Consider the following 5,000-nt stretch of genomic DNA (forward strand, 5'->3'; position numbering starts at 1 on the left):
TTTCCTCCTCCTTCCCATCCTTTCTTTCTTCCCTCTCTTCCTCCTTCCTCTCCTCCCCTCTTCTCCTATCTCTCAGAATATGCTTTTTTCCCCTTTCTCTTCTCTTCCTACCAGTACCCATCTCTCCTCTCCCCTCCCCTTCCCTCCTTTCCTCCATCCTTCCTCCTCGCTTCCCTCCCTTCCCGGATCCGTGTCTTTTGTATTCGGATAAATGGATATACGTAAAGATCAGTTAGGTTGGGTTAGGTTGGGTTAGGTTAGGTTAGGTTAGGTTAGGTTGGGTTAAAAATATATAAAAATTAATAATAAAAGAAAAAGTCAGAGAGAAAAAGAGTGAAGGAATGATAGAGGAGGAAATTATTGTTGGTATTGTTAAGTCGTTGTTGTTGTTGTTGTTGTTGTTGTTGTTGTTGTTGTTGTTGATGTTGTTGTTTTGTGGGCAGTGGGTCAAGGTAACGTGTTGAGGATCTGTGTGACCTTGTGACCTGACGGAAGTGGGACGTGTGTGTGTGTGTGTGTGTGTGTGTGTGTGTGTGTGTGTGTGTGTGTGTGTGTGTGTGTGTGTGTGTGTGTGTGTGTGTGTGTGTGTGTGTGTGTGTGTAAAACATGGCGAGGGATTATTATTGTTATTATCATTATTATTTTCCTTTACTTGTTTTTGCTTTCTCTTACTTTTTCTTATCTTTATCCTCTTTTCTTTTATTCTTCTTCCTACTCCTTTTTGTGTTTTTCTTTTCCTGCTTATTCTTTATTATTATTATCATTATTATTATTATTATTATTATCATTATTATTATTATTATTATTATTATCATCATCATTACTATTATTATTATCATTATCATCATTATTACAATTGTCAACATACTTATCGTTATCATCCCTCTTACCTCAAAACTAATAAATGAATAAACAAATAAATGAGCCAATAGAGAATTAAAACAAGCGAATGACGATCCATCCTAACTAATTAATACTAATAAACTCAAACACACACACACACACACACACACACACACACACACACACACACACACACACACACACACACACACACACACACACAGGCATTACTCAACATTACTCAATAACAATAAAAAAATATACATTAAAAAAACAACAACTCTTTTTAATCCTGAGACTTACCGCTTGATATTCACTCATTTCCTGTCACAACCTTATGCATCACCAATGAACTTCACACTTCTATAAAAGCGCTTTGGTTCTATTCACGGCTTCTTTAACACCTTCAGTGCTATGACGCGCCTCCATATTCATTCTGCTTACTATTTGGTGATTTTACATAACTTATACTTATTTGGGGGGATTAAAAATAGTGAAAACTGTATCTATTAATCTTCTGACCTCCATAGACCCTTCCTAATATTAAATCAAATGGTCTAATGGTACACAAATCTCAAGGGAAAAATTCTGCTTACTATTTGGTGATTTTACACAGCTTATATTTATGTGGGGGATTAAAAATAGTGAAAACTGTGGCTATTAATGTCACTTCTGGTTCTCACTGCTCGTTATGTTTGTCTATTAGTGCTTTATTATGCGTGTTGTTATATTTCTTCTCATTTTTTTCCATAGTTTTGTGGGTTAGCATTGTTCATATTGTGTTTTGTAGAGAGGGTGAGTTGGCAATACGGTGGTGCGGTTGATAGGACGGCACCACCATCAAACTTCGTGCATTTTTTTTTTTTTAGTCATTATCGTACGTTGGGGTTGATTTATATATATTTATATTTTATTACTACTACTATTACTACTACTACTACTATTGTTACTACTACTACTACTACTACTACTATTACTACTACTATTAATGATAAGGATAATACTGTAATTGTCTCTCAATCCATCTGAAACTAAGAATTTGAATGTTTTTTTTTTTTGTACATCTCGTTTATTTCTCTCTCTCTCTCTCTCTCTCTCTCTCTCTCTCTCTCTCTCTCTCTCTCTCTCTCTCTCTCTCTCTCTCAAAGTCAAAATATAAAAGATATTCCCCAAAGGCAACAAAAAATAAAAACAAGAATAAATAGACAGATAAATAGGTAAGGAAATTAACAAGCACGATTCACAGAGGGAAGAAACACAGATACACAGCACAGTACCTAAGTAACAAGTAGAGCCTCGCCAGTAGCCAGGAGAACAAATAGCAAGCCAGCAGTGTCAGTGTCTCCGTGGCTGCATTCAGGTGAGGCACGTTACCACCACCACCACCACCACCACCACACACACACACACACACACACAGAAAAAGATTGGCTACAGTGGCGGGGCGTTCAATACCAAGATACATGAATAAACGCTGTATACGTAAGCCCTTTTAATCTCTCTCTCTCTCTCTCTCTCTCTCTCTCTCTCTCTCTCTCTCTCTCTCTCTCTCTCTCTCTGTGTGTGTGTGTGTGTGTGTGTGTGTGTGTGTGTGTGTGTGTGTGTGTGTGTCGTCCTCGTCCTTTTCTTCTTTTTCTTCTTTCTTCTTGTTCTTCTTTTCTTCTTTTTCCTTAATTTTCTTCTTATTCTTGTTCTTTCCTCCTCCTCCTCCTCCTCTTCTTCCTTCTAAGCTTACATTTTCCGTCAGCATCAATTTCCTATCATAATATTTTTCTTATCTCCTCCTCCTCCTCCTCCTCCTCCTCCTCCTCCTCCTCCTCCTCCTCCTCCACTTTCTCCAATCATTACATCCTCATCAGTTTCCTTGACACCAGCACAACATCACGCATCGTCTGCTCTGCCTTGGGGTGGTGGAGGTGGTGGTGGTGGTGGTCAATGGTTTCTTAGTCTAGCAAAACGTCTTTCTCTCTGACACTGCAAGAAATAATACGCGAGGATAGTTGGCCAGTGATGTGTCAGTGTAAAAAGTGTCATTCTCTCATATTAAAAGTCTCGAGTGTTTGAATGATACGTGAGGATAGTTGGCCAGTAGTGTGTCAGTCTAGCTAAGTGTCATTCTCTTATATTACAAGCCTCGAGTGTTTCAATGATACGTGGGGATAGTTGGGCAGTGGTGTGTCAGTCTAGCTAAATGTCATTATTCTCTCTTACATTGATACGTGGGGATAGTTTACCAGTGGTGTGTCAGTCTAGCTAAATGTCATTCTCTCTTACATTGAAAGCCCTGAATGTTTCAATGATACGTGGGGTTATTGGTCAGTGGTATCAATCTCGGAAAGTGTCATTCTCTCTAACATTACGTCTCGAGTGTCTTAGTGGTCCGTGATGATAGTTTAACCCCTTCAGTACTGGGACATATTTTTGCCTTAAGATTTCTGTACTAGACCATTTTATTGACATTACGAAGGGTCAATGGAGGTCAGAGTATTAATGTCCACAGTCTTCACTATTCTTAATCATGGCAGTCAAGGGGTTAAGTTACTGTTAAATTGTTGTCACGCTTAAATTGAGACTTGAGATTATTGAGAAGTGGAATGTGGTGAGAAGAATAAGAGAATGGTGTTGAATGTAAATAAAAGTGTGCCGGAATTATTATGAAAACACTAAAATGATGCCAAAACGAGAGAGAGAGAGAGAGAGAGAGAGAGAGAGAGAGAGAGAGAGAGAGAGAGAGAGAGAGAAACACTTATCAATCAACCCACCTGAACGAAATGAGAAGAAACGAGACAAAAAGAAACAGTAACTGAACACTTGTCACGCTTCATTCTCTCTCTGCTTCATCATGTTTTATTACCATTCCTCCTCTATTTTAATTAATCCCACCTCAACGAAATAAAAAAAAAATCCAGACTAAAAGAAAATAACTGAACAATTCCCACGCTTCATTATTCTTGCTTCATCATGTTTTTTTTTCACCATTCCTCCTCTCCGTAGCACACTTTATACACAAACCCACAGAACGAAATAAGAAAAAAAAAGTGACAACAAAAAGAAAAAAAAGCTGAACATTTCTCACAATTCATTATTCTTGCTTTATTACACTTTATCATCATTCCTTCTTTATTTTTTTATACGTAAGAAGGAAAACAGGCCAAGGACAACAACAAAAAAAAAAAATACATATAAATAAAAAAAATAAATAAAAACTCACTTGCCAGTTCTCTTTAAAATCCGAAAGGGTTAGCCAAAATGCAGGGATAAGTGTCTTAAAACCTCCCTCTTAAATGAAGTCAAGTCATAAGAAGTTGGAAATACAGACACAGATAGGGAGTTCCGAGTTTACCAGAGAAAGGTATGAATGATTGAGAATACTGATTAACTCTTGCATTACAGAGTTGGACAGAATAGGGATGAGAGGAAGAAGAAAGCCTTGTGCAGGGACTGGAGATCGTAAGACAAGGGGAGGCATGCCGTTAGGAAGATCAAAAGAACAGCATGAAAATAGCGATAGAAGATTGGAAGAGATGCAATACAAACAAAAATAATCTAATATCTCTAAACAGCATTACTTCAAAATACATGAAAATAAATAGTGACTAGATAACCTTCCTCTTTCTTCTATTCCACTTAAGCCGAGTTCCACAGTCACTCTTTTCGTTCGCTAGCTAACCAACCAAAGTACTTCAGCCGTGATCAGGTTTCACAGTCAACTTCACCTGGAGCTTTTCGTTTGGGAGCATAGCAAAAAGGGAACTGGTGAGGCAATAGGGGCAATTCCAGACATTTTTGTAAGCTATACAACCCAAACTATGTCTTTATTGGCTAGCTTCGAACAACTTGGAGACTGTGAAACTGGGCCTGAGAGAGTTCTATCTTGTGAAGCAACCCACGTGAACCTTTAAAACGAATCATGTAGAGACTCATAACTGATTCAGAAACGCTTTGCTCTCTCACCACGACTACTTTGAAGGGCCACGAGATGATTAGCGGGGTTTTCAAGAATGCAGAAATCTTGTCAATCTGCCTCTAGAAACTGAAAACACCTTAAACTCGTGTAAATTTAAATAAACTCTTTTTTGAAATAGTGAAGGTGAAGCATAGAAGGGTTTGAGAATACGACCCAACGAAAGCTTGACGAAGACGCACAAATGAAGCAA

General features: G+C 38.1%; 1 protein-coding gene across 1 annotated transcript in view; it reads right to left on the reverse strand.

Moving 5' to 3' along the window:
- The window catches only part of LOC123505203, a 260,003-nt gene that overhangs the window by 91,273 nt on the left and 163,730 nt on the right, over window positions 1-5,000 (reverse strand). The window lies entirely within an intron of this gene.

The sequence above is a fragment of the Portunus trituberculatus genome, chromosome 17, assembly GCF_017591435.1.
Source record: "Portunus trituberculatus isolate SZX2019 chromosome 17, ASM1759143v1, whole genome shotgun sequence".
In the NCBI taxonomy this organism is placed as follows: domain Eukaryota; kingdom Metazoa; phylum Arthropoda; class Malacostraca; order Decapoda; family Portunidae; genus Portunus; species Portunus trituberculatus.